A 24,287-nucleotide genomic window follows, 5' to 3' on the forward strand; every position below is an offset into this window, starting at 1 on the left:
TATCCTCATACAGACCCGGCAAGCGAGGTTAATAATTTGTTTATTATATGGCTACTATACATATAAACTCGCAAACTTACGTTATCGCCCGAATATGAAAGCTGGTGACGGCTCGTAGTCCGACCTGTTTGCTTCACTTCCATGAAGAACTTGTTAACTGATGTTCCGATCGTTAGCTGGTAAACTTTCAATCTGTGTGTTTTTTCCAATGCTGTTTAGATATTTATGGAGTATGTTTATGTCTGACTTGGGTTTTCTTATCATGTTTTTAGCTTTCTGGTTTGTAACAAATGTGCTTTGCATTTTGGACCAGTTGTCATGGTAACCGCTCTGATATGGGAAAATATCACGCCGGAAATCAGCCAATCAAAGTGAGCGTAGCGTTGCAGCCATATAGTTAGCACTGGTACCACAGTCTCTTATACAAAGAGACTGGTAGCGTGTTTTTGAAAACATGGCTGTGATTGGTCCATCTGATACGTTGGCCGCTATTGGCGATCACGCCACGCTCTGTGATTGGATGTGGCGTAACCGCCGAAAATGTAAGTTGGTTCCACTCCTCCAGAGACTGTGGTACCAGCGCTACGTTGTAAACAAAGGCTGCAGCCAATCAGATAGCGGCATGTCTCAGCCAATCAGCAAAATGTCAGAATCATGACTAAAAGTCATGCGATCAAATAACCCGATACCGACTCCTTTGCATTAGCTGGAGGAGTGGAACCAACTTACAATATAGTAAATGTGTTTACTGCCTGCTATAAAACAACAACAACAAAAACCCATTCATTTTAGTCTCAATTGCTAGTTTTATGACACATGGTTTTTGTGTTTTTTGTTTTTAATATGACTGATTAGATCAGGCCATTTTAAGCCACACATGTATGCATATTTAAAGGCATGGTTGACTGATTTAACTGACAGCAAACATCCAGCCGCTAGCCGCCGCTCACTAACAGTCTGCCATTTTTGTTGAGCATTTTAATACAAATGTGATATAATGCGTCTTAATGGGTGGTTAATTGTAATAACATACCATCAAAGAAGTCTGTGCTCCAGTATTTTCGGTGAGCAAAAGTTTAGTATTATTTATTTTGTATGTTTGCATTAGTTATCAGGTATCAATAGCTGGGTAATATTACCTACACTGACAGTGTCGTAGTTAATGAGGTTATTTGTAAGTCATAGCTTTTAAAAATAAAACCACCGCCAGACCTGCAAAAATATGTGTTAATTCATCCCCTTAGCTAGCTTACTAACTTCACGGTATGTGGATTTGTCCAGGTTTCATTCATCCTTCCCAGTTTGTGCCGCTTTTGCCCCTACCTCACCCCTTTACCCATTTATGGGTTAGCCAGGAGTTTGGTGGAGTCAGGAGTTGCCAAGATGGTGACATCTTATTCACTCACTCATCTTCAAGCACTTACTCCAGTTAAGGGTCATGCGGGACTGAAGCCTATCCCAGCAGTCATAGGGTATGAGGAGGGGTACACCCTGGACAGGATGCCAGTCTGTCACAGGGCCACATATAGACAAACAAACACATTCACATACACACGCACACCTACAGACAAGTTTCAGTCCAACTAATCTTCATGTCTTTGGATGTGGGAGGAAGCCAGAGGACTCGAAGGGAACCCACCCAAACACGAGAAGAACTTGCAAACTCCACACAGAAAGGCCAAAGGTGGGAATCGATCCCATGACCTTCTGTCTTTGAGGCAACAGTGCTAACCAATAAGATAACGTGCTGCCCTGGCAACATCTTGATCTGCCAAATTTGAGTGGTTCAAGAGCGGTTAAGTCATTTTTCAGAAAACATACAGTTGACATAATGACAGGTTTGTGTTCAGCCTCACCTGATTTCCAAGACATCAAATACCAACAATTAGTCAAAAACTCAAATACACAAACAAAACTCTAGTTACACTAGAGTTTGATACAGATTTTTGATTTTGGTTTGTTTGTTTGTTTTTCTCATCTGTGAATCAACAGAAATCCTAATTTGAAATGTGCAGACATACATATTCTATCAAAATACTGACAGATTTTTTGTTTGTTTGTTTTTTGCAATTTAATTTTAATTCAAGAAACAAAGACCACAGCCAATCTGAGTGCAAATATGCATGAAGTAAAGTCAGAGTGTCAGCTGTCATCTGCTTTAAGAAACAGTGCACATCACTCTGGTATTGAAAAAGCAGATGCAAGAGAGAGGTTTTCTGGCAAGTTAATGGCTCTGCACCAACGTGTCACAGTGTGCCTGTGGTCTAAAAAACCTTACCAAAGCTCCCTGAGGTGAAGCGGTGACTCACGCAAGATGTTGGTTTCAGCAGCGTTCCGGTGTCAGGAACTCAGCACTCACAGTGTAAACACACCTCGTGAAGTATGGACAACAAGACAAGTCCATCACAGGTGCTACACCTTCTCTAGATAACCCTCTCAACTTGGGAAAACGTATCATCATAATTGCCCGTGAACTCGCTGAATCAACGCCACCCACATCCTTGCTTTGCCACTGTTTACATGTGCTGTGAGATGTCGGAACTCTGCTGGCACCGTGGTGCATTCTGGGAAGTGCAGGGGGCCAAATGGTCACAAGGCCACCTCTAAGCTCTAGATTCCACCTCTTCCATCGTAGGGAATGATCATTTGTTTTGTGGAATCCTGGAAATTCTGACACAAATGTGCCAGTAATCTCATGCATTGTCAGCACAATCATTGTTCAACATCCAATGTCTGTGTGAAATGGAGGAAATGTGTACAAAACATGTTTCCCTGCAACAATGCAAACACACCAAAAGAGGAATCACTGCAGTTTATATTATGCTGATTAAAACATCACCACGGATGACAATGTCCTTTCGTTGACTCTGTGATGTCATTTAAACGTATTCTCGTTGAAAAGCATCAAATAGTGATACTTGTTCTATAAAAATTTGAATTAATACACTTAGTGCCTGATTTATTAACATCCCAGATAACGAGTGCTAAATTGCCTGGACAGTTCATGTAAACAATTTTACAGGTGAATAAAAATTGTCCAATTGACAGCAGGTGGTAACATGATGCATACAGCAGTATGTAAATGAAGATTTTGTGTGTGTTAATGGCCGTAAGCACAAAATTAAATTAAATCACTCACATACATGTATGCATCTCGTGGTTTATTCTGCACAAACTCTGCCACATAACTGAACATGTTCACACTCTGGCAATTTAAACAAAAATCTATTTTAGACATTTAATTACTATTCCATTCATGGTATTTAAGCAAACTGGTGAGTAATTATGCTGTGCACTGCTGGTGGAATGTACACAGACAGCTGTGCACAGTTCCACCTGCAGTTGTGCACATGCCACCAGCAGCATATTTATTCACCAGTTTGCTAAAATAACGTGGCTGGTTCAATAATTAAATGTCTGAAATAGGAGATTTCTAATTTTATTTTATTTTTTGGAATAGCCAGCACATGAACATATTTATGCACTCTCCATCCTGCGCGCACAACAGTGATGACCCACACAGACTCCGATATTTGCGTCTGTGTGTGACCTACCTTACGCATGGAAGCACTAACTCTCAAAGAAACAAACATGAAGCAAATTGTTAACTTATTAAATGTGACCCACATTTAAAGTGAATTATTCATTAAATTCTCCCTTCATAAACCATGTTGCGTGTGCAAACCTCACCTATTTGCATGTTCCCTACCAAAACTGTAAGGTGGACAAACCCCAAATTGAATATTCATGAAGGCAAACATGCAAAATTAATGCAATTTTGTGCATTTAAAAGACAATCCTCAGCATGCACTTTTTTCTTTTTTAAGTGCATTGGTGTTTGCACACATTGTAACACTGCAAACACTGAGTAAATCAGGCCTTTAATATTATTCACTGTCATTTGGATAAAGGATAAGATTAAAGTGATGGTTAAGATTTGGGTTCATTTTCGTAAAGAGACTTTCTAAAAAAAAAAAAAGCTGTGGCATAGGATGGCACACGATTGGTTATTTTTGGAAAGACCACCAGGAACTTTTTGCCCCTTTCACACAAACCTCACAGACCAGGTCTGTCATCATTTAAAAGCACAGACAAGATTCTGACTCACCTATGGAGGACATTCTCACCAGTGCTGTATGAACCAATCACACAAAGCTTTGAGCTAAGGCTTTTAAGTCTGCACGGCGTTCACGGAGATCTTAAAAAACATCATCCAAAAAGCAATATCACTACGGTCTCACAACTTTCCTTGGCATTATGAAGTTAAACTGCAAAGGACATGCATGCCTGAAAGAAAAATACAATAATTTGAACAGAAATCAGATTTCTGTAATGTGACAGATTACAAGTATGAAATGAGCTACACCTGAGTTATTTCCATGTTAGTATCAAATGGTGGAAGTTTAACCCAAAAAACTACCAAATCAGTGTTTGTGGACAAGTTCCCTCTGTAATGATAAACAGACACTGTCACTGTTCATCAGATTTTATATGAAAAATAAAAGTACATGCAGTATTATTGGCAGAAATTTGACATCTTCACTCACTTGATGACAAAACGTCTGTTTGAGAAGGTCTGAAGGAGGGATGAGGGAGAGATTGAACTGAAAAACTGATCAGACAATTTAGCCACAAAGGAGAGGTTCAGGTGAGGATGAGGTCAGCTCCTAAACTGTAACTCTGGCATAGGGCCGTACACCGTGTGCATACACAAAGCAGAACTCTCAGTGATCCATCTTTAGGCGAGCATGTGATTTAGCTGTTTAGACAGGAGCTTGTTTGTGAGCGTGCAGAGCGACTTGCAGCACCATCCTCATCTCTTCCCCACATTTCCTAATGCTGTTCCTATTGTCACCCATCCACGCTCCAGTGCACATGCACACGCCAACACCCAGCAATGGCGCACAGACTCACACACACGCGCCCTATCTTAGGTACACACACACAGTAACACACAAACTGTCCCACTTCGCTGAGGGGGAAAAAAGAAAGAAAAAAGGAGAGAAAAAAGAAATCGATCGCCAGGGATAGCGGTGCGCGTCGGAGGATCGTATCTTGTCAAAATAATATATTACCCTCATCCCCGCCTGATCGATGCGGTGGATTAGGGATGGAGGGCTCCTTCTCTCCCCTCCTCTTTCTGTCTCTCTTCCTCCTCGGTGCTTGGTGCAGTTTAATATTTACCTCCGTGAAAGAGCGGCCACGACGGCTCTCAGCCCTAATTGATTCCGACACATGGGGCTGTGTGCTAAGGCTGTGGACGAGAGAGGGTGGACTGGGTGGAATGCAGAAAGAAAGAAAGAAAGAAAGAAAGAAAGAAAGAAAGAAAGAAAGAAAGAAAGAAAGAAAGAAAGAAAGAAAGAAAGAAAGAAAGAAAGAAAGAAAGAAAGAAAGAAAGAAAGAAAGAAAGAATAAACCCGGAAACAAGCAAGAAAAAAATGGCAGAAGGAAGAAAACAGCAAGCAAGTATAAAAGAACTAACAAACAAGGAAGCAACAAGAAAAAAGAAAGAAACAAGAAAGCAAAAAAGAATGAAGAAAATGAAGAAGGAAGAAAGCATGAATGAAAGGAAGAACAAGAAAAGAAAGAATTCTGTAAAGGAAGAAGCAAGGAAGAATTAACTAAAGGAAGAACCAAGAAGGAATGAACAAAAAGAAGAAGGAAGAATACAAAAAATAATGAATAACAGGAAGAAGGAAGAAAACATGAAGTAAAGGAAGAAGCAACAAAGAATTAACTAAAGGGAGAACCAAGAAAGAATGAACAAAAAGGAAGACACAAGCAAGAAAGAAAGAATAAACTCAAGGAAGATGAAAGAAAGAAAACAAGGAACCAAATGAAGTAAAGGAAGAAACAAGAAAGAATGAACAAAAAGGAAGAAGCAAGCAAGAAAGAACAAACGAAAGGACGAAGCAAGAAAGCAAAAAAAAAGAATAAACTCAAGGGTGATGAAAGAATGAAAACAGGGAACCAAATGAAGTAAAAGAAGAAGCGAGCAAAGAGTAATGAATGAAAGTAAGAAGGAAGAAAGAACAAAGAAAATTAATCCATTAAGAGGAAAAATGAACCAAAGTAAGCAACAAGTAAGCAAGCAAGAAAGAACAAATGAAACAAAGATGAAAGAAAGATCAAATTAAAGAAGATGCAAGAAAGAAAAAGAAGAAATGATATCAAGCAGCAAGGAAAAAAGAACAAACAACAGTAAGCACCAAGGAAGCAGGAAATACGGAGCAAATGAAAGGAAGAAGCAAAAAGGAATGAGCCAACCGAAGGAAGCAAAAAGCAAGCTAGCAAAAAAAAACGAAACAAAACAAAACAAAGACAAAAAAAAGATGAAAGTAAGCAGAAATCAAATCAAATCAAAATCAAATCAAATCAATTTTATTTATATAGCGCCAAATCACAACAAACAGTTGCCCCAAGGCGCTTTATATTGTAAGGCAAGGCCATACAATAATTACGGAAAAACCCCAACGGTCAAAACGACCCCCTGTGAGCAAGCACTTGGCGACAGTGGGAAGGAAAAACTCCCTTTTAACAGGAAGAAACCTCCAGCAGAACCAGGCTCAGGGAGGGGCAGTCTTCTGCTGGGACTGGTTGGGGCTGAGGGAGAGAACCAGGAAAAAGACATGCTGTGGAGGGGAGCAGAGATCAGTCACTAATGATTAAATGCAGAGTGGTGCATACAGAGCAAAAAGAGAAAGAAACACTCAGTGCATCATGGGAACCCCCCAGCAGTCTAAGACTAGAGCAGCATAACTAAGGGATGGTTCAGGGTCACCTGATCCAGCCCTAACTATAAGCTTTAGCAAAAAGGAAAGTTTTAAGCCTAATCTTAAAAGTAGAGAGGGTGTCTGTCTCCCTGATCTGAATTGGGAGCTGGTTCCACAGGAGAGGAGCCTGAAAGCTGAAGGCTCTGCCTCCCATTCTACTCTTACAAACCCTAGGAACTACAAGTAAGCCTGCAGTCTGAGAGCGAAGCGCTCTATTGGGGTGATATGGTACTATGAGGTCCCTAAGATAAGATGGGACCTGATTATTCAAAACCTTATAAGTAAGAAGAAGAATTTTAGAATTTTAAATTCTATTCCAGAATTAACAGGAAGCCAATGAAGAGAGGCCAATATGGGTGAGATATGCTCTCTCCTTCTAGTCCCCGTCAGTACTCTAGCTGCAGCATTTTGAATTAACTGAAGGCTTTTCAGGGAACTTGTAGGACAACCTGATAATAATGAATTACAATAGTCCAGCCTAGAGGAAATAAATGCATGAATTAGTTTTTCAGCATCACTCTGAGACAAGACCTTTCTAATTTTAGAGATATTGCGTAAATGCAAAAAAGCAGTCCTACATATTTGTTTAATATGCGCATTGAAGGATATATCCTGATCAAAAATGACTCCAAGATTTCTCACAGTATTACTAGAGATCAGGGTAATGCCATCCAGAGTAAGGATCTGGTTAGACACCATGTTTCTAAGATTTGTGGGGCCAAGTACAATAACTTCAGAAATGAAAGATAGGGAGAAAGAAGGCAGAAAAGCAAGCAAACATGAAACAAGAACAGCAACAAGAAAGAAAGAAAGAAATGCAAGTAGTGAAAATAAAGAACAAGATGAGTGAAAGAGAGTGAAAGGTCAAAGGTTGAGAGTGCTGCTTGTAATGTGGTGGATGGATAAAGCTGAGAGAAGCGATAGAGGCACAGAGTGACAGATAAAGAAAAAGCTGTGAGGAAGACAAGGACGGGGTCAAAGGAAATACAGTTAGAGAGGTGCAAGACTGGCGACAGGAGAGCCTGAGGGATAGCGAGGGATAGCAATGTACTGATGGAGGGGAGAGGGATGAATGGAGCAGAGAGGTGGAGAGGAAATGAATCAGGAAGAAAGAGGGAAACCGAGAGGAGTAGGTGGAAATTGGGCCGGCACGTACAAAGCACTCTGGGAGAGCTGGAAGAGAAACAGAGGGATGAGGACCAAGAAGAGCAAATGAGAGGGATTAAGAGGGTGACATGAAGATGGATCGAAAGAGAAAAGTGAAACATGACGGCGGCAATGTACAGCGCACCAATAAAAATGAAAGAAGGCAGAAATAGGGGGATGATGGAAAAAAGAGCCAGGCGCTGAGGTGACAGAATGATATCAGGTGGGAGCGACAGAAAAGAGGAGTGATAGCAGAGCGAGAGGCATGAGGAGAAAAAGGGACCATATTTTCCCCTGAAGGAACCGGCCTGTCACGCTGTTCCGCCAGCGCAGAGCGGCTCTATAAAATACAGGGAGCAGGCGGGTCGTGTCGGCTGACTTATGTGTATATCTAGGCTTTGTCAATATTTCTTTCTGTCTTCCTTCCTCTGTGCCCCTCTGCTGCTCCCTTGCTTTGGTTCCAGCTCTCCGTGTGTCTGTCCCAGTTAAGTGCTCAGTTTTTCTTACTACACTGCAACACAGTGCATCTGTGTTCCACTTTGTGGGCAGACATGCAGGAGGTGAACGCTTAGAAATCATGTCCCATACAAGCACGGGCGGATCAGGGGTCGGGCTCGATGGGGCTTTACCCCCCTCCCCCCTTCCACCGCCGGTAATTTCAGACGTCTAAAACAGAACTCTACCAGAAAAGTGACATTCGCCATTCTGACGCTATGTCTCCTCCAGTTTCCACAGCAGCCGTGAGATATTGTTTATGCACTGCACTGAAATCAGTTCAGCAAATTAGCATCACTCCCATAACGCAAGCTGTATTCATTTCTATTATTCCGTTTCCTTCGATAGGCTACAATGATTCAACATGGATTGTTTGAAGGAGTTCATCTAGGAACTAGCAGACACCACCGCAGCACACGATGTGGTTCCACACACTCCAGCAGCTCGCACTGTGTTGCCGCTGCGACGGTTTCATGTACGCGCTCCAGTTTGTGTCCCTCCTGACATCGGCTCAGTGTTTTCGTGGTTCGCTCATTCGGGCTGTTTCGCCGTGATTCACCCTGAATCCTACGTATTCGTGCTATGTGTGAAGGGGCCCTAAAGATAGGGATTTTTCTAATGTTTCAAGATTTTTTCTGACTTTGCCCTTTGACCTATGACCTTGAAAATTGAATCACTTCTTGCCTATCAGGATGTGAATCTTCAGTAAACCTTTCATAACGATACATGAAACACTGTAGGCTCCAGGGTGTTCACAAACAGACAGACAAACAAACAGGAGTGATAACGTAACTCCTCCAACTTAGTTGGTGGAGATAATTATATCGCTCTCTTTAAACGTACATGTTTTTTGATCTAAGATGTTTTCATTTCTTCAGCAGAGAACTGAACAACAGTACGTTCAAAGACAATGACAATAAACATTGTCTTCCCACAACATCACAGCACCCATGACTAGTATTTACAGTCCTTTTCAAACAGACTAATATACTCGTAATATGGTCACCGCATGTATTTCTGTTAATCTTTTGCATTATACATTCTAACCAATAGGTATTTATAGTACTACTACTACAACTTATACTTCTATTTATAATAATAACTATTTAGATAGGTCTTTCCCAGAAATAAATGCATGAAAAAAGAAACTCCAACAATAAAAGTAAACTACAACAGTGCACAAATATCCCAAATTATGTAAACTGATTTAAATATTCAAATGGACTCATGTTTTTATTGTCGTGTTTCCAGTACTGTGGATTAGCAATCCATGTTCATCTTCATCAAATAACAACCAATATGTTGTCATCACATGTTTATTTTTCCAGCATGGCTTATTTATGTAATTTAACAGTCTTTTTGGCACACACCACAAACTGAGGGTAACCTGGGCAAATCCACTGTTCAGTTCTGCATCCAAGTCCATCTGATGCTTTCTATTGTCCTGACTGCATCAAATAGCATCCATCATGTTATTCATGATATGTTTATTTGTCCATCTTGTTTATTTTTGAAATTTAAAAGTGCGTATGTTAAGTGACAGCACATGCTGTGGCGTGCACATGTGTTACACCGAGTTCCTGTCTGTTGGTTAACTCTTTACCCCCCAGGGAAGTTCCACATACAGAAAAAAGATCCAACTTAAACTCCCGTGGAACTTATTCTCTGAAAAATACAGTACATGTTGTTTTGAAGTTAGGGGGTGGTGGCCAAGTGGTTAGTGCGCTTGGTTTCAGTGCAGAAGGTTTCCAGTTCAAATCCCACCCCTGCCACATTTCTCCATGTGAAGTGGAGTTGCATCAGGAAGGGCATCCAGTGTAAAACCTGTGCCAATTCAACATGCAGATCCACCTTGGATTTGCTGTGGCGACCGAGTGCAAACAAGGGAGCAGCCGAAGGGACTTAATTACTATTATGCTTACTTACTATTAATTTATTGTTACACTCCCACTACAGACGGTGGGAGAAAATGCAGAACAGTATAAAAAAAAAAAAAAATCAAGAAGTTGAGCGTACATTAGGCGTTACTATGTTGTTTTGAAGTTACTTGTAACTGTATGTGGCCACCAAGGCAATCACTGCGTGCATATTGTGGGCCCTTTGGATTCACTATACAATGCAGTATATCACAAGTTTTGTCTCCCCAGTAAATGATGATCTTCCCAGCCTCAAAGAGAATAAAAATCCAATCATAAGTGTCTGACACTGACCTGAGGTCAGTGAGAGACTGATGCTCCCTATCAGAGTGCACAGGGACACTGAGTGTCCATGCAGGTAAACTGACATCACTGACACATTGTCATTGACACTGATGTCAGAAAGCGCCTCTGACTCCCCAAAACAGGCAGCCACTGCTGTTTGCTATTCCTCACATCTTCACCTCAGACTAGGACTGGGTTTTTTTCTCTCACTGTTTACTTTTTTGCATCTCTGCTTGTATGAATAAAGGCATTTCTCTGTATGCATGTACATCCTCCTTTCACTGCTGTGGTATAGAAGCACAGGCTGATTTATTCACGTTGTCCCAGGGAGGACTGCGCCTCCTCTTCCTCATTTAGCATCCTGAGTTCAAGCCTGCAGAGAGCAGGATCCACGGGGGAGCAGACACCCTGCAGACACACGCTCAGCCTGACGCTGGTGGACATTCTACATTTCATGTGTGCTCATTAAGAACGCATCGAAACATTTTATAATGGATCAGATTTATGAAATATGTCACGTTGGAGCTCAGTTGGATTTATTTTCTACTCCAGTGCAGCATGTTCCAGTTTGTCTTACATATGTAAAGATGCACTCTGTGATTTCTGACATCTCAAAGGATGTTTTTATTTTCTAGACACTTTGTGACAAGTGTGCACAGCTTGTCAGCACAGTGCTTTCTCTCTCCTGAAGAGGGCAGGTTTCCTTGCACTGGATCAAAATCCTAGCCAATCACAATGTGAATGGCTGGGGCTCAAGGACTGGTTCATTTGATTGTGAATGTTCTTTTTTTTTTTTTTTTTTTTTTTGCAAAAGTTGAATATTATTTGTTGTACAGTAAAATAAGTTCCTGCTTCCTTGTTTTCACTCAGGGTCGCCACAGCAAATCCAAGGTGGATCGACATATTTAATGGGCACAAGTTTTACACCGGATGCCCTTCCTGATATAACATGGAAATGTGGCAGGGATGGGATTTAAACTGGGAACCTTCCACACTGAAACCAAATGCACTAATCACTTGGCCACCATATTTTTCTTATTTATGATGTAAAAAATGTATATAATTGTACATACTGTATCATTAATTGTTAAATGTTAAATATAGTTCTGGGGAGTGACTTTAATATTTATTATTGAGAGACAGTATTACTGGGTGTTTACTTAATTCTGTTTACAAGTGCAATTTTTAAAACAATACCAGCACTCTTTAGAGAGCAGTGGTGAACATGTGTGCACACTGGTCTGCAGTGTGCAGGCCGATTTAGTGCACAGTCCAATGCAATGGCCAAACCAATGCGATGCACAAACTAATGCAATGGCCTAACCAATGCGGTGCACAGACCAATGCAATGGCCAAACCAATGTGGTGCACAGACTAATGCAATGGCCAAACCAATGTGGTGCACAGACCATTGCAATGGCCAAACCAATGCGGTGCACAAACTAATGCAATGGCCAAACCAATGTGGTGCACAGACTGATGCAATGGCCAAACCCATGCAGTGCACAAACTAATGCAATAGCCAAACCAATGTGGTGCACAGACTAATGCAATGGCCAAACCAATACAATGCACAGACTAATGCAATGGCCAAACCAATGTGGTGCACAGACCATTGCAATGGCCAAACCAATGCGGTGCACAAACTAATGCAATGGCCAAACCAATGTGGTGCACAGACTGATGCAATGGCCAAACCCATGCAGTGCACAAACTAATGCAATGGCCAAACCAATGTGGTGCACAGACTAATGCAATGACCAAACCAGTGTGGTGCACAGACCAATGTGGTGTACAGGCCAGTGTAATGGCCAAACCAATGTGGTGCACAGACTAATGCAATGGCCAAACCAATACAGTGCACAGACTAATGCAATGGCCAAACCAATGTGGTGCACAGACCATTGCAATGGCCAAACCAATGCGGTGCACAAACTAATGCAATGGCCAAACCAATGTGGTGCACAGACTGATGCAATGGCCAAACCCATGCAGTGCACAAACTAATGCAATGGCCAAACCAATGTGGTGCACAGACTAATGCAATGACCAAACCAGTGTGGTGCACAGACCAATGTGGTGTACAGGCCAGTGTAATGGCCAAACCATTGTGGTGCACAGACTAATGCAATGGCCAAACCAGTGTGGTGTACAGAGCAATGTGACATGCAGATCACACAAATGTGACCACACCATAAGAAACATAATGTTTCTGAGCATGTTCCTGTAAATGAAAAGAACTGTTGCTAGCTGCATCCACTCTTCTTGTGTCAGTCCTGATCTCTTTCTCACACACAGATGTGTTACAGAGAGTGGGTGTGTCTCAATGAGAAAAAAAAAACTTCTGTAACTTATGTCACATAAGTCAAAAACGAGTTGTTTTGAGAAAACTTTCCTGACAGCAGGACAGTTTCGACATGCACAGTAATAGACGTGTTCAACTTTGAAGATGTTTAACACAAAACTCCAAATATATTTTACTGCAAGAGGCAAGTAAAAGCTGTTTTTGCACAATATGAGCCCTTGAATCAAAATGATGAGTAGTTTATGGGTCTAGATTTGGACCAACACCAAAACCATTCTGCAAACACCACTCAATGCAACATTAGTAAAGATACTTAATCTTTGACAATGGACTGTGGTAACTTTCTGTTACATGGCTGGGTGTCTGAAAAAAAAAAAACAGAAAGGGAGGACAGGATACTTAATTTATTTTTGCAGAAGCAGAAAATTCCCAATCTGTCTCCATGACTTCCTGTGTGTGTCCCCTCATCTCCCTCCCTGTGTCTGTTCTTTATTTACACCTCCTCCCGCTCTCCGCAGTGGCTCAGGCAGCGGTAACAGAAGTGTCACTTGTCATTATTGGTCTAATTCAGTAATCCGTCATCATGCGCTCACTGTATGCAGCGAATGATACGCCGTCACAGCAGGTGTACTACGCAGAGAGCTGGAGATTAGATTTGACACGCACACACAGGCCAACAGGGAGCCTCGCCTATGTTTGTGTGTGTGTGTGTGTATGTTGTCCAAAAATTAAAGCAAAGAAGCAGTCACTGAAAAAAAAATCAAATCCTCAGCTATAAAATCTATTTGTTTTTTCTTTTTTTTTTCAAATTATAGTTTTACACTTTAATATTTACATTGTTTTCTGTAAAGGTGTTTGTATCCATATGATATCTTTCTTTTAACCAAATTATTCTGGCAATCACGTGACAGTTTTTTTCCCCCCATAAAATAATTTATTTATCTTTTATTATTATTTTCACAATCTACAGCAAAATGCAATAGTTTTACACAGCCAAGAATTTTATAACATGTAGTGCTTATTGTTTTTGGTTTCTTCAGCTGCTCAAGAAAAAAATCTAATTTGCAAAGTCCAAATGTTCGATTCATACGAGGTCTGTTAGAAAACTATCGGACCTTTTTATTTTTTTCAAAAACCTGATGGATTTGAATCACGTGTGCTTGCATGAGCAAACCTTGAACCTTCATGCGCATGCATGAACTTTTTCACGCCTGTCGATTGCATCATTTTCTGGTAAGCAGCCTTTGTATGGGACGTGTGTCGTGCGCTCGGCGTTTTTTCATTCCAAGGAAAAAGACGGAACGACTGGAGCAGCGTGGAAACCATTCAGATGATTCAGACGGTTTTCGGTGACTTTTCAGTCGTGTGACTATCCGAGAAATTGTGGAAGAGGTGGGCATGTCACAGCATGTCCTGTGAGACTTCAACACGAAGGCGCTTTTGCTCCGCCGTCAGCTTCGTGCCAAAGCCATCGGCATGATTTTCATCACCGCTCTTTTCATGGCCAAATCTTCTATCACAGTGGAATGTTCCGAAAAAGTGCTGATGTCCACCTCTTCCGCAATTTCTCGGACAGTCACACGACAGTCCCGCATCACCACAGCGTTCACTTTGGAAATGATTTGGTCATTTCAGCATGTTGATGGCTGACCGGAGCGTGGCTTGCTCTCCACCGTTGTGCGGACGTCTTTAAACCGGTTGTACCGCTCCTTAATCTGTGTGATGCCCATATAGGATCGTCATTGAAAGCCGTCTTAATAATCCGAATGGTTTCCAACTGGCTGTCGCCCAGTTTCTGGCAAAATTTGATGCGGCGCTGCTCCAGTCATTCCGTCTTTTTCCTTGGAATGAAAAAACGCAGAGCGCACGACACACCTCACAAAAAGGCTGCTTACCAGAAAATGATGCAATCGACAAGCGTAAAAAAATTCACGCATGCGCACGAAGGTTCAAGGAGCACACGTGATTCAAATCCATCAGGTTTTTGAAAAAATAAAAATAAAAAGGTCCGATACTTTTCTAACAGTATAAATGTCAAAAAGCAGTGAGTGAAAAAAAATATACATAGATATTGATAAGTATTTATACAGTGACACAGTTTATTGATTTTGACACCACAGTGGAATTGAATTAAAGAATCAAGATGTACATGTTAAGTTGCACAGTGACCTGATTTGGATATTTTGTTCATATATAGCAGAATCTGATCTTTTTCTTCTTTCAGCTACTCTGATTAGAGGGTGCCACAGCAGCTCAATCATTTCCATCTCACCCTGTCCTCTGTAGCTTTCTCTGTCACACCAACCACCTGCATGTCCTCCCTCACCACATCCATAAACCTCCTCTTCTGCCTCCCTCTTCTCTTCCTGCCTGGTCGCTCCATCCTCTGCATCCTTCTCCCTATATACCCCTGGTCCCTCCTCTGCACATATCCAAACCATCTCAATCTCACCTCTGTAATGTTGTCTCCAAACCATCCTATCTGAGCTGTCCCTCTGATATGTTTATTCCTAATCCTGTCCATTCTCATCACTTCCAAAGGCAATAGTAAAATCTTCAGCTCTGCCTCCTCTCTTTTTGTTAGTGCCACCGTCTCTAAGCCGTACAGCATAGCTGTTCTCATTATTGTCTAGTTGACTTTCGCCTTCACTCTTGTTGATATTCTTCGGTCATAAATCACTCCTGCCAACGTTCTCCACCCACTCCACGCTTTTTCTTAAAAATAGTACCCGACACACTGCATCTCCACTCCTCAGGCATCCTCTCACTTTCGAAGATGTTATTAAACAATCTGGTTAGAAACTTCACTGCCATCTCTCCTAAACATTTCCATGCCTCCCCTGGAATGTCATCTGGACCAACTGACTTTCCACTCTTCATCCTGTTCATAACTGCCCTCACTTCATCCTTAATTCAGTAATCTCTTGCACTTCCTGATTTACTCTCTCCACGTCATCCAGCCTTTTCTCTCTCTCTCATTTTCTTCATTCACTTTACCATCTGCATCCTTTACCACCCTTTCCTGCTTGAGCCTTTTGTCTGGCCAGTCGATACAAGTCCTTCTCTCTTTCCTTACTCTTCAACTTCTTGTAGAGCTCACTATATGCCTTTTCCTTAGCTTTTGCCACTTCTCTTTTCACTTTATGCCACATGTCTTTGTACCACTGTCTACTTTCTTCATCTCTCCAACTGTCCCAATTCTTTTTCACCAACCTCTTTCTCCTTATGCTTTCCTGAACATCTTTGTACTACCACCACCAAGTCTCCTTGTCTTCCTTCCACTGTACAGATGTCACACCCAGACATTCCTAGCTGTCTACCTCACCACAACTGCAGTCCTTTCCAATTGTCCAAACTTTCTTCCCCTCCATCCAGTGCCTGTCTCACCGGCTCACTGAATTTCACACCACCATCTTCATCCTTCAGCTTCCACCATCTGATCCTTTGTTGATCTCTAACTCTTTTCCTCTTCATCACCTCTAAAATCATCCTACAAAATGGACTGCATTTATATGGTGCTTTTCCATCTGCATCAGAAGCTCAAAGCGCTTTACAATTATGCCTCACATTAACCCATTAATGCAAACCGCCATCCTATGCTGTCAAACTACACTCTCTCCACCTGTAGTCCACCTGTGCACCTTTGTCCAATCTTATATGTCACCCTGTGCTCCTCCCTTTTCCTAAGACAGATATTCACCACAGCCATTTGCTTCCTTTTTGCAAAATCAGCTACCATCTGTTCTTCCACATTCCTGTCCTTGATAGCATACCTATTACTTCCTCATCACCTGTGTTCCCTTTGCCCACATGCCCACTGACGTCCGCTCCTATCACCACTCTTTTATGCTTGGGCACACTCTCCACCACCTCATCTAACTCACTCCAAACTTTCTCCTCCATCTCACAACTTACCTGTGGAGCATATGCACTGATAATATTCATCATCACCCCTTCAATTTCCAACTTCACATTTTTCACCCTGTCAGACACTTGCTTAACCTCCACCACACTCTTAACATACTCTTCCTTTAAAAAGACCCCAACACCATTTCTCTTCCTATTCACACCATGATACAATAACTGGAGCTCCTCTGCCAGTCCTCAGACACTCACTTTTGTGGATGCTGCTTTTACACCAAATCATGGTTACAACCATCTGTTGACATCACCTGTTTGAAATAACGTAATTCCATCCATCCATCTTCTACCGCTTAGTCCAATTAAGGGTCGCGGGGGGCTGGAGCCTATCCCAGCAGTCATAGGGCGTGAGGCGGGGTACACCCAGGACAGGACGCCAGTCTGCCGCAGGGCCACAAACAGACAAACAAACACAGACACACCTACACGCACACCTAAGGATAATTTAAAGATTCCAGTCCACCTAACCCGCATGTCTTTGGATGTGGGAGGAAACTGGAGCACCCGGAGGAAACCCACGCAAACACGGGGAGAACATGCAAACTCCACACAGAAAGGCCACGGGAATTGAACCCACAACCTTCTCGCTGTGAGGCAACAGTGCTAACCACTAATCCACCGTGCCGCCCCGAAATAACGTAATTATAAAATCAAATTTAAAAATCTTAAAACCTCATTACTATCCCTATATTACCCCGTCCTAACATTTTTTGGAATGTGTTGCAGGCCTTAAATGCATGAATGGATGCATAGTAACAAATTTTAATTTAACCTTTATTTATCAATAAGTCCAACTGAGATCAAGACCTCTTTTTTAAGGGAGACCTGGACAATTATAAAGTGTCCAATTCACCTAACCTGCATGTCTTTAAATGTGGGAGGAAACCGGAGCATCAGGAAGAAATCCACGCAAACACGGGGGGGGGGGGGGGGGGGGGCATGCATACTCCACCCAGAAAGCTCACAGGTGGGAATCGAACCTATGACCTTGTTGTTGTGAGGCAACTGAAATGATGTTGACCACACAAAACATGAAATATAATGGGTTCATTCAGTCTGAAATGAAATAGAAGTTAAATAAATATAAGAATCACTGTGTTGTGGGTTTTGTTTGTTTATTTGTTTTGTTTGTTTTGCTCTTTCCATGCTGTACCAACTTTTTTTATTTGGAGTTGTATAATTAATGGAGAGGACAAATTTATTTATATGTGCAATGACAATAAAGGATACTAATTCCTTCTTCCCTTCATAAAACCATGTGAACACTGGTGGTCAAACAGTCAGGCAGAAAATCAGACTATGACATCAAGACTTGAACTGGAAAAGCAGCCAATCAGTGGTGCCACAGTCCCCCACCTCACAGTCTGTCCACTTATTCTGTTGTAAGTTCTTTGCTCTTCTGCAAAGATGGGTTATGAAAAACTACAATCATTTCCTTTTTGAACTGTGCTTGTCTCCCAAAATGACAGTGATGAGACAAAGTCACCTCATGATTCATTCAGGTTTTAGAATTCATCATAGTACAGAGACAGCATTAGTGAAGGTTACAAATGATCTTCTTATGGCCTCAGACAGTGGACTCATCTCTGTGCTTGTTCTGATAGACCTCAGTGCTGCTTTTGATACTGTTGACCATAAAATTTTATTACAGAGATTAGAGCATGCCATAGGTATTAAAGGCACTGCGCTGCGGTGGTTTGAATCATATTTATCTAATAGATTACAATTTGTTCATGTAAATGGGGAATCTTCTTCACAGACTAAGGTTAATTATGGAGTTCCACAAGGTTCTGTGCTAGGACCAATTTTATTCACTTTATACATGCTTCCCTTAGGCAGTATTATTAGACGGCATTGCTTAAATTTTCATTGTTACGCAGATGATACCCAGCTTTATCTATCCATGAAGCCAGAGGACACACACCAATTAACTAAACTGCAGGATTGTCTTACAGACATAAAGACATGGATGACCTCTAATTTCCTGCTTTTAAACTCAGATAAAACTGAAGTTATTGTACTTGGCCCCACAAATCTTAGAAACATGGTGTCTAACCAGATCCTTACTCTGGATGGCATTACCCTGACCTCTAGTAATACTGTGAGAAATCTTGGAGTCATTTTTGATCAGGATATGTCATTCAATGCGCATATTAAACAAATATGTAGGACTGCTTTTTTGCATTTACGCAATATCTCTAAAATTAGAAAGGTCTTGTCTCAGAGTGATGCTGAAAAACTAATTCATGCATTTATTTCCTCTAGGCTGGACTCTTGTAATTCATTATTATCAGGTTGTCCTAAAAGTTCCCTAAAAAGCCTTCAGTTAATTCAAAATGCTGCAGCTAGAGTACTAACGGGGACTAGAAGGAGAGAGCATATCTCACCCATATTGGCCTCTTTTCATTGGCTTCCTGTTAATTCTAGAATAGAATTTAAAATTCTTCTTCTTACTTATAAGGTTTTGAATAATCAGGTCCCATCTTATCTTAGGGACCTCATAGTACCATATCACCCCAATAGAGTGCTTTGCTCTCAGACTGCAGGCTTACTTGTAGTTCCTAGGGTTTGTAAGAGTAGAATGGGAGGCAGAGCCTTCAGCTTTCAGGCTCCTCTCCTGTGGAACCAGCTCCCAATTCGGATCAGGGAGACAGACACCCTCTCTACTTTTAAGATTAGGCTTAAAACTTTCCTTTTTGCTAAAGCTTATAGTTAGGGCTGGATCAGGTGACCCTGAACCATCCCTTAGTTATGCTGCTATAGACTTAGACTGCTGGGGGGTTCCCATGATGCACTGAGTGTTTCTTTCTCTTTTTGCTCTGTATGCACCACTCTGCATTTAATCATTAGTGATTGATCTCTGCTCCCCTCCACAGTATGTCTTTTTCCTGGTTCTCTCCCTCAGCCCCAACCAGTCCCAGCAGAAGACTGCCCCTCCCTGAGCCTGGTTCTGCTGGAGGTTTCTTCCTGTTAAAAGGGAGTTTTTCCTTCCCACTGTCGCCAAGTGCTTGCTCACAGGGGGTCGTTTTGACCGTTGGGGTTTTTCCGTAATTATTGTATGGCCTTGCCTTACAATATAAAGCGCCTTGGGGCAACTGTTTGTTGTGATTTGGCGCTATATAAATAAAATTGATTGAATTGATTGATTGATGATAACTTTAATTTTAGTGATGTGTCCTAAGATAAAACAAAGTACCAAAAACAATGTGCCCTAACTTTCCCTGGTGTGCAGCAGTACTGTACTGTTGGTATTGGAGTGTTAAAGGGAAGAGGTTTTAAGGTCTTTAACGGCGGAGCGTCTCCGTCTCTCTTCATCACTTTGTATGTGAGTGCTCATCTCTGTCGTCCCAGAAGATGAGGTGGATTTCATCAAGTTCTTAACCCCACAAGGCTGCAAATCCGGTTACCACTGTAAGTGTTTTAAACAGTTTAAACTATCACAATGCTTCATGCTGACTGAGTCCCAGGCCGTGTGCAAGTCACGCTTACACCACACCGAACCTTATGAGTCTAACTGCATTTACTTTTTCTTCTCATTTTATTTTTGCTTCACATCACACCTGCCACTTCCACCGCTTCATCAGCCTCCATCTCTCCAACGGGATTAAAAACTATTGGTTTGTGACTAGTTTCAACTTTTTCCTGCTGGATCTATTGATTCATTTTCATCATTCGCTTTTTCACAACCAGTTAGCCAAACATAAGGTTTCGGGCATTATCTTTGGAGTTTGCAGCAGTTTGTATCAGTAAGGAACCAACTTTACTGTTTTTTGCAAGAAAAAATACTATATCAAAAGCATTTTCATGCAACAGAAATGACCGATTCCTCAACACAATTCCATTTTCAATACAATTCTGTACCTTGGTCACTTCCCAGATCTACTTAATTGGTTTTTAAAAACTATGTATGATATTAGTTCAGGTTTCGGACATCATGGTGGCTTAGTGGTTAGCGCTGTTGCCTCACAGCAAGAAACTCCCAGGTTTACTTCCCGCCTGGTCCTTTCTGTGTGGAGTTTGCATGTTCTCCCTGTGTTTAAATGAGTTCTCTGTGGGCGCTCCACCTTCATCCTACTTCTAAAGACATCCTGGTTATTTGAACTAGTGATACTAAATTGGCTGTAGATGTGAATCTGGTCGTCTATCTATATGTGCTGGCCTTTGCGAAAGACTGGTGGCCTGCCCATGGTGTTCCCACGTCTGATGCCCATTGACTGCTGGGATAGGCTTCAGCTCTCCTGTGCCCCTTAATTAGAATAAACAGGTATAGAAAATGAATTATTTACAATTTATTGCATTAAATTTTTTATTCTATGGATTGTTTTCAGACAGTAATTCATCCATCCTTGGTCTATACCCACTTACTCCAGTTAAGGGTCATGTGGTGGGGGTTGGTGACTATCAGTGGTCATTTGGCAAGAACCGGGGTACACCCTGAACAGGCTACCAGTCTAATGCAGAGCCAACACAAAGACAGACAAACCAATTCACATTCTCACTCACACCAACAGTAAATTTAAAGTTTCCAGTTCATCTAACCTGCATGTCTTTTGAAGTAAAAGGAATCTGGAGCCAATCCACACAGAAAGGACCAGGTCGAAAGTGAACCTTGGACAAGTGACAGGTGAAAAGTGAGCCCCTTCGGCTACTCCCTTGGGGTCACCACAGCAGATCCGAAGTGGATCTGCATGTTGATTCGGCACAAGTTTTATACCAGATGCCCTTCCTGACACAACTCTACATTACATGGAGAATGACAGGGGCGGCCTTGAACTGCCAACCTTCTGCTCTGGAAACAACTGGACTAACAGCTTGGCCACCACACTGCCCAGGTTACTTTCCCAGCCAAGGCCAAGACCCTTTTACAACTGAGTGTACCAAGACAATGCAGATTATCAACCTTGAATATATGCACTCTCAAAAATATTGCACCCAAGTTGAAAAATTAAGGTAACAATTTTACATGGATCTTTTTATAAGTAATTCCAGCTCAGCCATTGCTGACCAAACCTCACAAGGCTTTTATCATCAGACTAAATCAAGTTTACCGATTCATTTAGTTAATGGCTCAAACTATGTCCGTGGGATCAGTCACATTGCTGCTATGATAAGTCACAAGACTGTGACCCCGAAAAATAATATTATAGATTAGCACAGCAGTCTCAGGTTCAATTTCAATTTCAAGTTTATTCAGTTCAAGGAAAAAAAAGAACTTAACAACAAAAGAAAAACTAAATAAATAAAACTGATTTCTCAGTCAGTCTACCGATGCAACCGAAAGGGTGTAGGTAGAAGCAAAGCTTATATACGAGGTCTATTAGAAAAGTATCCGACCATATTGTTTTTTTTCAAAAACCATATGGATTTGAATCACGTGTGATTACATCAGACATGCTTGAACCCTCGTGGGCATGCAAGAGTTTTTTCACGCCTGTCGGTTATGTCATTCGCCTGTGGGCAGTCTTTGAGTGAGGAGTCGCCCACCCTCTCGTCGATTTTTTCATCGTTTCGGAATGGCTCAGAGACTGCTGCTTTGATAAAAATTTTTTCAAAACTGTAAGGCACAACTGAGTGGACACCATTTGATAAATTCAGCTGGTTTTCGGTAAAAATTTTAACGGCTGATGAGAGATTTTGGTCTGGTAGTGTCGCCGTAAGGACGGCCCATGGTGCCTGACGGCGATCTGCGCTTCGAGGCGGCAGCGTCTCGCCATTTCAAGTTGAAAACTTCCACATTTCAGGCTCTGTTAACCCAGTAAGTCATCAGAGAACAGAGAACTTTCAGAAGAAGTCGGCATGAGGAGTTTATTCGGATATTCCATTGTTAATGGACATTTTGTAATGAAAGAACATGCGGGCAGAGTCGCATGTCGGGCCGGACCCGACCGCGGGGGGTCGCGACAGGAAAAACACCTCCGTTGGAAACCTTAACGGGCAAGTTGGAACATGCCCAAGCTGTTAAACAATTTCTCAGTTACTCACTTGTTGAAAGCCATCAAAAGCCGCCTGAATTTTACAAATGGTTTTCAACACGGAGGTGTTTTTCCTGTCGCGGCGCACACAGATTCGCCGAGTCGTCACGGAAACGACTCGGCGAATTTGCGCGCACGTCTTTCATTACAAAATGTCCTTAAACAGTGGAATGTCCGCATAAAAGGGTCGGTTTATTATCTAATAGACCTCGTACACCTACTCCTTTTACATCAGCAACTTATACTTATTGCAACAAAACCACAAAACAAAGTGAGCAGAACAGCAAAACACAGATATCTCAAATATATATATATATACACACACACACACACACAAAATCAATGACATAATTGTCCATACCTTAACTAACAGCTATATAGTCCTTCAGAGAATTCACACAATTTTCACATATTCAGAAAACATCAGTTCCTTATACTGGCATTTAAACTGATTGACATTTGGACATCGCTTGAGTTCCTTCATCAGATTATTCCATATTTTTGGGCCACAAGTAGAAACACAGGAACCTCTATTAAATATATGTTATGGTTTAATGCAAAAATTCAGAAATATGCAGAATTGTTATAAGTAAGTCTAAGTGATTCATCCTTCTTAAGGGCCCCTTCACACATAGTGCAAATATGTACAACTCAGGGCAACTGCCGTCAGAACAGCTTGTATGAGCGCACCATGAAACATTGCGTCGACAGGCAGGCATGCAAGATGCCGGTGTGATGGTGCTTGCATCTGCGCCATGTAAGTCGCGCAGCTGCTGGCTAAGAAAATAAAAAAAAAAATACATGTTGCAAAGGAAACACAATGCGAGCAGCACTGCGATGTGTAACTACATTGCGCAGCTGCTGTGAAAATAAAAGAAAAATACATGTCACCCACAGGATTCAAACCCACGCTTTCCAAAGGCTCTGGTTGCCAGTCAGAAACTTTACCACTGAGCACACACCATACATACACACCATTTTGCATTTTATTGAATCCCTCTTATCAAGCGGGCAATACAAATATAATACATCTGTTCTTCTGTAGATGACCCACCCACAGACATACAGTCATGAAATGACATGCATGATGAAGCAGTTCGCTCGTCTCATCATGTCCACATCTGCTGGCGCGTGTCCAGCTGGCCTGCACACGTGTCCTGCCGGCGCGCCACAGGACTGACACCGTGGTATGTGGAACAGAGCTCACGTGGGTGATGTGACAGTCAGATTGCCCACTGTGTGTTTTCATCCGATGGTCCGTTTCAACCTGGGGCAGCCTGTCAATCGGCTGCAGCAAGCACGCACATGCATGCTGCAGCCCGTCACCAAGCTATATATGTTTTTATTTATGCCCACGTGATGACAGCAAGCAGACATACGCACGTCACAGTGGGCAGTTGTTAGTCCATGTCCATCCAAACATAGTACGTGTTGTCCAGCTGGGCTGTCCAGATCCACAGAGCTCCACAGCCGC

The 24,287-nt window shown here is 41.8% G+C and overlaps 1 protein-coding gene and 1 long non-coding RNA gene across 2 annotated transcripts in view; one reads left to right on the forward strand and one right to left on the reverse strand.

The window, feature by feature from the left end:
- Positions 1-24,287, forward strand: part of erfl1 (Ets2 repressor factor like 1) — a 164,501-nt gene that overhangs the window by 14,000 nt on the left and 126,214 nt on the right.
- On the reverse strand, positions 1,570-17,462 carry LOC117513772. Its single transcript, XR_004561709.1, has 2 exons — positions 17,422-17,462; positions 1,570-1,704 (listed from the first exon to the last, which is right to left on the reverse strand). It is a non-coding gene; the product is annotated as an uncharacterized LOC117513772 (long non-coding RNA).

Source organism: Thalassophryne amazonica, chromosome 7 (genome assembly GCF_902500255.1).
Source record: "Thalassophryne amazonica chromosome 7, fThaAma1.1, whole genome shotgun sequence".
Classification (NCBI taxonomy): Eukaryota; Metazoa; Chordata; class Actinopteri; order Batrachoidiformes; family Batrachoididae; genus Thalassophryne; species Thalassophryne amazonica.